Here is a 10,802-nt window from a genome sequence, read left to right as displayed (position 1 = left end):
TTGTTTAATTTTATTAGATAATGTTGTGTTAAGGGTTAGGAAAATAGGGAAGTGGTCCAATAAATCAGTTTTTATGATGGACCTTTTTGGATGGAGTTATTAAAGATGTCTGTAGTAAAAATATTGTCAAAAATATTGAGGGTAACAGAGTTCTTAGTTACTCTAGTTGGATGATTGATTAGGGGAATTGCGCCTGCTAAAAAAACTTCATCATAGAAACTTCTCACTTTTTTGTCGTCGTTATAAATAAAACAGTCCATATTAAAATCCCCAATTATATAGTTTTTTTTTCTTTTGTTGTTACTAGCGTGAACAATATATTATGTTGCAGATAAGAGCTAAAATTTTCGCACGCGCCGTCTGGTAGCTTCACGCTGCTGCGTGTAAGTATGTTTTTTCCTTTGTTAATAATTAATTCAATTGTTGCGATCTCTTTATCTTTGTCAGAAACGCTCAAATCGCTTCTAACTTTATATGCAATGTTTTCTTTAACGTATGTCAGAACTCCTCCACTGTGTTTATTTGTTTGTCTTTCTAATGAGACTAATTAGAATTATTTTAAAGTTCAAAAGAAGAGCACCAAGTTTCCGTAACACTTATAATATTAAAAACGTTTTCGGTTTCTTCTAGAAAATGACAAAAGTTTTCATTATTTTTGCTTAAATTCCTTATATTAATGTGGAGGATTCTGATTCTTTCACTGTTTACATCATTTACATTTTTAAAAAGAAATTCTTTAATGGTGCTGGGGTAATGATGTAAACTGTCCGTGTATATATCACTAAAAAAATTTACATCTGAGTCTGCGTTTTCAACTGATATAATGTATTTTTCGTAAAATTATAGGTTAGCGATTGAAAGTCATTCATTTTTGTAATTTTTTGTTTATGTGTACATGTTTAAAGAATTTCTTTTTGTTATTGTAATTATTATTCGCGTGTTATCAGTTTGTTACAGACTACTTTTGCATACTTACCTGAGGATCTTAATTCTTTAGCTTTTGCAAAGAGTATTTTTCTTTTTTCAATCGTTCTTTCGCTGTAGTCGTCGTTAAGATGTATCCGTTCATTCCAAAGCTTTGGTCGTTTATAATGATCCCAGTAAGCACATGAACGTTTTTTAAACGTTTTTTTAACAAATAATAAAAATATTTTTTAAACGTTCGGAACGGCAATACCTAAAAACGTTTTTTTAAAAAACGTTCTCAAAAAACCCAAAATTAAACGTTAAAAAACGTCTTTTGAAAATCAAAAAGATTTTCTCAGAAAAAAATTACAATGATTAATAAACAATTAGTTTAATAAACTTTGACTTTTTTGAACTTTTAATAACATTATTATTTAATAAACTAAAGTTTCTTTATTGTTTGAAATAATCTGTTGGGTAAAGAAATGAAAAAGATAAAAAAGTTATTTTCTTGCAAATTAAAATTTGCAAAATGTTAATAAAGAAAGATAATCTCTGAATTTAAGGCACTTTTACATGCGTGAACGGTGCCCGCATCAATGCATAGGCAACTATTGCATCTATACCAGACTCAGACAAATTATAAAGTATAAATTTCCAAATACAAAGAATAAATTTATAAAGAATAATTTATCGTTTATTTAATACACGTCTTTTTAAAGGTTGTTGGATTGCTATGTTGCTCTATATAAAGTTTGCTGTATCCCAGCAAAATAAAAAAATATAAATAAATTTTTTTATAACTTATAAATCTCTAAAAGCGCTTATAACTCTCTAAAATCTCAGTGTCAAAAAATACACGAAGAGGCACTATAGTGGTAGTAAACTACCACTATGGGATTGTAAAATGGAAATAATGTTATTATTATATAACATTATGAAATTAAACATACTATTTATAGCAATGCAGTTTTAATTTACGAACCTCTTCATCATAACTATCACAAGTTTCTGACAGCTCTTACCGCCAATATTTTGAAGTCTTCGTTTCTGATAGAAAGAAATTAATGGAAAAATGGTTAATACCTAATTTGGAAGCAACAATTATTTATTGTAAAGAAAATATTTTGATAATAATAAATTATATCTATCAGTATTTAGTAACTAAAAACATACTGCAGAGTTAAAAGAAGAAACATTATCAAGTGTGGAATCAAACTTATCAAACTCTGTTACGTTATCCATTTCAGTTATAATTTCTACTTCTCCTTCATTTACATAGCATTTTCCGCATCCATTAATTTTAATGTCTGTTAACAGATGCAACACACGATATTGAAAGTCTAAACAAATTTGTTTGTTTTTTTATTAAATTTAACGTTTATAAGACTTAACAAAACTACATAAATAAATTTAAAATATGTTAATTAAGTAATCTTACCTGCCTAACCTTAAATATGCGAAATACTAATAGACAGTAAAAAAAATTATTATGGCAAGTCTAATTAATAGGATTGCCGCAAACTATTTTACCATTTATTAGCATTTCTCCGGTTTGGGTTTGATAAGTAAGAACGTTTCATAGTTTCATAGTTTTATTTTCAACACAAATAATAATAATAAAACCTGAATAAATTAACAGGGCAATAATAATAAAAACAAGATAATTATATAGTATTAAATCAATATTATTTAAAACAAAAGTTATATATATATATATATAAATATATATATATATATATATATATATATATATATATATATATATATATATATATATATATATATATATATATATATATATATATATATATATATATATATATATATATATATATATATATATATATATATTGTAAGTTTTACATCTATTTTTCTACACTTGTGTGGTTTAGATGGTTCTTCATAATGACATATAAATGCCATTATAAAAGAGTTGAAGCAATGTTTTACAACCAGATGCCCTTCCTGACGTTAACATGAAGCAGGGTGTACTGGATTACATGTCACCAGTAGCAAGATGACTTGACGTAAGGATAATCTGACCTATAATCATAATAAACAATATATTGAGTACTATATTATTAAATAAAACATTAAATAAAAACAGTTCACTCAAAATAAACTCGAAAAAATTAAACGGTTTTTAATACTTAACATAAAAAAAAGTTAACATAAAATACATCATTGATGTACATCATTGATGTAGACATATGACATATAACAGACATTTCTCTATATTGCTGTTAATATATTTTGTTTGTTTTAGGCAACTCTCCTTTGATGTCATCAAAGGAGAGTCGCCTAAAACAAATAAAATTTAATAACAGCAATATATATGGCATATGTCTGTTGTAAACGTGTAAACAGACATATGTCTTTATATTGCTGTTGTTATATATTTTTTGTTTTAGGCAAGTCTTAGTATACAAATATTTTTATACAAATATAACGTATATTATACATATAAAATATTGTATACATATATAACGTATATACGTAATACGTAATATTTGTTTGTATGTACAAACATATGTACAACAAACAAATATTATAATTGAAAAAGAAATAGATAATAACAATAACAGAAAATGATAATAACAAAAATGACTACAACAATACCTAGAACACACGTTTTTTTCAAATATGAAACCCGTTTATAAGAAACTAGTACTTGAAGCCTCACAATTTTATTAGAAAATTTTAGTGGTAAACAGCTTTAAGGAAAAACAGCTTCAAACTGAAAATGCTCCAATATAACAAAAAACCTAATTTTAGAAATATCAGAAAATAATACAAACTTTTGGTTGAATAAAAGATACGATATTAATTCATATAATTTTAACTTTAAAAAATCTAATCGAAGTTCACGCCATCATGCATCTTTGCTTAAGGTATAAGACCCCTCAAAAAAATTTTTATTAAAAAAAACTTTTTAACAAAAAACCAAATATATCCTGAGAAACAACTATATAACAGGATTTTAAATGATGCAAAATAAATTTATTAGTTGCCATGGTTACCAAATAAAATGGCTGACATCCAAAAATATTAAGGCCACCCCGGCCATTCTATCTCAGTAACCAAAAGCATATAGGATATGATTTTTTGACATATGATTAAAAACATAGTAATCTACAAACTGAACTAAAATTTTTCTAAAAAACCAAGTATTTAGGCTATACTGAGTTTTTCAAAATGGCGTATTTAAAAAAATGCACTTTTGTGAACTAAATCTTCTATAAATCAAAAACTCCTAACAGTATTGTAAAACTTTTAGTTCCAATTGTATAACTAGATGCAATAAACATTTAGTGAAAATTTCATGCAAATCTGGCATACGGTTAATTAGATAGGATGGCCGGGAGGTTAAAAATTGACAATTTGAGAAAAAAGCATTTAAATATTACATTAACAATTTTACCAAATAAAAATGTCAAATACTCAATTTAAAATCTGTTATTTATAATAACAAGAACCAGGATCATATAGACAACCTTCTTGGTCATTCTCTGAGTCATCTTTTTTTTTTTGCATCCACGAATAACTTGTCGTCGCTTTTTAGATGTTAAACGATTTTGATACTCTGCGAAAATTAAACGGTTTTTGTTCATGGTTGAACAGCCTTGAAGAGTATATATACCAGGAATCATATTCAGTTTTTCAAATAAAAGTATACTTGCTTTTCTTCCAATATTAAAATTTGAAACAGCATCATATACACCTAACTCCAACTGCGTTAACGATACATATTTTGTTTTAGGTATGCGCTGCCATATCATCCCATTAAAACTTTCATTCTGGTTTTGCGTCTTACCATGAAGGCATTTTTTTAAGAGTTCTTCTTCAGATAGATCGATATATACAGGCTTTAGATGACTGATGACTGAGATTGGAAGACCAGCACTTGGCTTGTAAGTAGATGTTGAATTAGCTTTGTCCTGTTTATAATGACACCAACTATGTATACCATCAGGGCAATAAGTATGCCAATTATTTTCAGCTGATGATGCAACATTGAACAATGTTGCAAGTATGGCTTTTTTCATACTTTCTAAATCATTGGCATTTTGCCTAACAGCAATTCCATAGTAGTTTTGTAGGCGGTCAATTATAGTATTCGTTAATTTGCCTTTGCCTCCAATTCCTTTAACGTTTTTTTTCAAAGCTCTTAATTTACTACCGACTCGTTTCTGCACATGTCCAACACACTCCAGCTTACACACTGTTATACCAGGATAAGTATCCTTAACATAAGAATAGCTTTTACAATCGCCATCACCATAATAGTTAACATACCTTAGTTTATTTTGTGAAATAGAACGACTAAATATTCTTTGTGCACCAATTACTTCCATGCCAGGAGCAGAGCCACGATAATTTAATTTACATACATGCGATGACTTCCAAACTTCAAATGCATGAGGATTACTTTCTTTAAGTTTTAATTTTAGACTACATGCTTTGCATGATCGACTCATTGGCTCACAATCAAGAATTTTACCTGTGTCCATTGATATTGCTGTAACAACTCCATTTAATGAAGAAAACCCACGACGTTGCCAGCTACCATCAACTGATACTGCAGTGTCAACAATATTTGAAGAAAATTGACAAATTTCTTTCACAGCATCAATAATTGTTTCTTTTGCGACAATTTTAGCACAATCAGAGACAGATTTAATTATTTTGTTATAATTATTTTTAGTCATAGGTTTAGGAATGTTCATTAAAGATGTAAATTTTTCTAATCCTGAAAAACCTTGACCACATGCACGCATTGAATAAACTATTCTATTATTTACATCAAAAGTTTTTTTCCCAGAACATGTCTTTGAAGTATAAAATTCAATTTTTTCATTGCAGTTAGAGCAGCAAATATTTAACATTGAGCTGAATCCTTTTTTTTTGGAAAACATTCTGAAAGATTTAATTTTGATTGTAAACATTTTTTGCAACATAGTTGATTGATAACACCAGAAAAAATTTCAATATCAACAATTCGATAACCAACAGTTTTATTTTTATTATGCTGAGTTGTCTCAATTTTCTCAATTTTTTTTGAGGATATAGATAAATTTGATGAAGTGTTACAAGAAATATGATCATTTTCATAACTAATAACAGGAGTAACTGATAAAGTTGAATCAATTGGCAAAGTTTTAGTGTATCTATTTCCATGAAATTTTCTGGATTTTTTACTTTGAGTACTTTGTTTGACTCTACATGATTTACCCATTGTTAAAAAAGTTTATTGAATAACAACAACAAAAAAAACAGCTTGCAATTCTGATTATATACCCGTTGCTATGCGTGTTGCTAGGCAGATCAAATTTACCCAGTCGAAGGAATTGATTTATATCTCATGAACTAAATCTTATTTTGAAAAATGGTTTTCAAATTCGAGTTCACCGATAAATTTCGTGTCCAAATTACACAAAATATTTTTTTTGATTTTTTTATGATTTTTGAGGGGTCTTACACCTTAAGGGGGTTGCCCAAGAAACCAACTTTTTTTTGACCCTGTGAATTTAAATAACCAAATTTTGGAATATATAAATGGCCTTGACTAAAAGAACATTTTAAAGACGCCAAACTTTTTTTTTGCCTCGATTACCCTATTTTATCGCTAAAATGAGACAAAAAAATACAATATTTCAAAACACGATATCTGCAGATATGAACATGGTAACTACATCAAAGTTTCAACATAGCTTCAAAATATTAGTAAAATCCATTTGTCTTACCAATTTTTTGATTGACTCATTTAGTCAAAAGTTATGCCTCTATTAGTAAAAAGAGTGCTAAAAACATAGCATTATTTGTATAAATGTCACAAATTAAGAAGTTATTTACCTCAATAAAAGAAAAGCCTATGATGTATGGATTATATATAATATATGAATATTTCCTGAAAATTTCAACTTATTTCATCCATTCAATCTTGAGATATCATGTTTCAAAATCTTAAAAATTATGTAAAACCTTAAACATGAGAAAATCAAGTTTTTGTCTAAGATAATAAAAAAAAGATGTTAAAAACCACCAGTAACATAAGATTCACACTTTTCATTCTCATTATCTTTATCCACATATCCTTTTTTGACTGCTCTTAATTTTTTTCTTTGTTTTTTAACGATTGGACTGGATCGCTTTTCCATTCTTGCAACACGTTTGCAGTCTCGTGCAATAGATTTTTCAGCGGTTACCTTTCCACGTAAGCCAAAATGTCTTAAAACTGCATTCACTCCGCCACTCCCATCATTGTAGTGTAAAACAGCTGAGTTAATTGAACACTCAAATGTCCTTCTTTCAATGAAAACATTTTTGGGACAGCGAGTCCATACAACTGAGTTGAACGATTCATTAGTGTTTTGAGTTTGGCCGTGAACACATTTGTTCAATAAGTCATCTTCTGATAAACTTACAAAGATTGGTTTTAAAAGGCAATGAATGGACATTGGTAAACTTATGGTGTTTTTGAATGTTTTTGTCTTATTAGTCTTATCTAACTGCCATTTGCACCAAGAAGTGTCATCGCGTGGACACATTCCATGCCGCTGGTTCTCATCGGTAAACGCAGTACAGTGAAACAACACTGAGCCGATTGCTTTTTTCATGGCATAGACATTGTCTAAGTTGTTTCTTATAGCTTTTCCATAATACGTTTGCATAGAATTGATTGTTTTTTCAGTCAACTTTCCCTTTCCTGATATGGGATTCTTTGTACCTTTATGTGATATCACAAGATTTCTAAGACGAGTACCTAAGCGCTTCTGAACATGCCCAATACATTCCAATTTGAGAGGTGTTATACCAAAGTCTTTATAGGGATTTGCTGTTATGACTTCTTTAAAAGACGAAGAATCTCCGTCTCCTAGGTATTCTCTGTAAATTAAGTTGTTCTTTTTTACAGAACGTTCAAAGATTTTAACAGCACCAGCTCCCTCCATAGCTCCACATGACTTAACATGATTAATATTGCATACATGTTCTGCTTGCCATCTTTTATAACCTGGTGACCCTTTTTATTTCTCCCACATAAGGCAACCCTTACAATGTTTGGAAAAAGCTTGTACATCTACGACTTTATCTTCAACGATACCAGTAACAAATCCATTAAGAGATGAATGGCCTCTTTTCTGCCACGCTCCGTCTATTTTTATACGCTGTTGTGTTGGACCATCTGAAGAATCTTGAAGATCGTCTGCAGCTTTTTTCATGCTTTTTAAAGCTGCCTCATTATATGCATTATATATCTCATTTGAATTTAGGTTATCAAAAGCGTTTTTGGCTAAACCATACATGTTCATGCATTGAGTAAATGTGTTTAAACTTGAATGACCTCGACCAATCTCTCGAAAAGCAATCACCGCTCTTGCATTTGCTTCAAATATATTTCTTCCAGTGGTATTACTGCTATTCTTTACACATTCTTTAGATGAGTAAACTGTAAGACTCCATTGGTCACAAGATCCGCATTTGAACTCGAGGTTATGTGAAAATCCCATTCTTTTTTGTGTGTTATCAAATAGCTCAATGGTTAGCATATGACATTTTGGACAAGCTATTTCCAAAAAAATATTTTTGAGAACAGAAAAGTTAATAAGGATATTATAGTAATACATATCACGACACTCCAAATGATTCTGAATACCCATATTTAATTTTTTTGCACTAGAACACATGCTTATTGTATTTAAACTGTGTGTTTTGGCAGAAAGATCAATTTTTTCCTGTTTCCTAAACCGATTGGGAGGAGCCTTTCTTTTAACTTTTCTTGCATTAGATTGCTTATTTCCATTAGCCATTGTTATATATTTATGTCTAAAAGAGTTAGAAGTAATAAAAAATACAAGTAAGTCATTACACCTCATATACATTCATAAAAATCTAATAAAAAGTATATTTTATGTTGCATCACGTTGCTTTAAACGTAAGATATTCATTCAATCAATGACTTTTAGTTTATTAAAAACCATAAAACCTAAGATACACCACAAGTCATTACGTTTCATACGGAGTTGAGGATTATCTGAGGAGTTAAACCCAAGATATATGACATTTCAATTGAAATTACAAATGAAGAAAAACGTGAAAAAAACAATGCGAAAAAAAACCTTATATACCACTATATAAAAATGAGAAAAAAAAAACTTTATATAAATTGAACATATATGATTTATACACCATTTTAAAGAGGATAAAATTCTGCTTATGAAAAAGGTTTTTTTTATTTTTTTATTTTTTTTGAAAAAATCAAGATTTATTTCTTGGGCAACCACCTTAAAAGGTACTTAATTTTTTAAATATTACCGTGGATATCTGTATGTTTAAAAAACGTTTTTTTTTTACATGAAAAAAAACGATTAAAAAACGTTTATGTGCTTGCTGGGAAATTCCGTCCCAGTGGGCACAGTACGTTTTTAAAACGTTCTTTGGACGTTTTTTTTAGGTTTAAACCTTATAAAAACGTCTAAAAATCGTTTTAAAAACGTACCGTGCCCACTGGGGTATGTTAGTATAAAAAAAAAACGCTTAAAAAACGTTTAAAACATCCATTAAAAAAAATGTTTAAAAAACGTTTGTATTGGTTCTTCAAACGTCCGACCGAAATGGAACGGAATTAAAACGTTTTAAAAACGTCTTGTGCTTACTGGGATGTAATATTTTTTTTGTCTTTATAGTTTAGGAACTTTACAACCATTGTTCGTCGCTTTTTTTGTCCAGATTCTTTTTTTTTTTCAATTTTGTGTGCTCTTTTTATTTGAATGTCATGTTTTATGTTTAATTTTTTTTTAATAAAACATTTTACTTTCGACTCGCTTTCTTCCGATGATTCGTTTTCTTTTTCTTCAAAACCTTCGAAACTCAAGTTGTTTCTCCTGCTACAATCTTCCAATTCAGCAATTTTGCCGATAAAAAATTCGCTTGAATTTTTTTTTCATTTTCTTTGATGTGATTTTTTAGTTTTTCATTAGGTTCGTTCGTTTCCTTTATAGTTTTTTCGTAAAATTCGTTTTAAAAGTTCATCCCGTTGTTTATTCAAACAATTTCATTTTTTAGTGATATGTTTCGTTTTTTAATTGCTCTATTTTCCCTTCAAGTTTGTCAATTTTCTCTTCAAAGATTTTTAATAAAGTATTTTCATGGGCTTCTAATAGTTCTTTCATTTGCGTGATTGTTAAACTTTAAGTCTTATTTTTTTTAAAGAAAAAGAGCGTCTTATCTCGACGAAAGCTTCACGCAAAAGTAATGAATATGATTGGAAATTGCAACAGCACAATGAGAGGAAAGCCATGGAGATTAGTGAGACTTGACTTAAAACTAAGGAGAGGGAACAAAATTACTTTAGAAATATTCCAACAAGAGTAACAATTCAGCTACTCTCATCGGTATCATCATTACATTATATGTCCTAAATAATGCTATACAAAGGTATTTTGAAAACTGGTAACCTGACAACTTTCTTATATTCTCAACATTTAACTGGAAGCCAACAGCAAAGACTAAATCAAGCCAAACATTTAGAAAACGTTGTTTTAATCAGACCAATGTTAGCCAGTTTATATAAATTCACTGCTTCGTTGGAAGCATTAGCTAACAACCGTATAGACTGGGAGGACAAATGCCAGGGGCCCCAAGCAACAAAGGGGCACTTAGATATTTCAACGGGAAAATTTTAGTTGGTCTGACAAAACACTCAAGGAGGAAATTTAATAAATAAATAACACCAAAGATTGAAAAAATGATTTAATTGCATTGCAATTAAATGGCTTGTTTTATAACAAAACTTTATAATTAATAATTATAAAATTATAATTAGTCAAAAAAAACTTTTTTATAAAACTTTTATTTTGTGATAAATTTATATAGTAAAATTTAAATTTCCTATG

Source organism: Hydra vulgaris, chromosome 04 (genome assembly GCF_038396675.1).
Source record: "Hydra vulgaris chromosome 04, alternate assembly HydraT2T_AEP".
In the NCBI taxonomy this organism is placed as follows: Eukaryota; Metazoa; Cnidaria; class Hydrozoa; order Anthoathecata; family Hydridae; genus Hydra; species Hydra vulgaris.
This window is presented reverse-complemented; position numbering follows the sequence as displayed.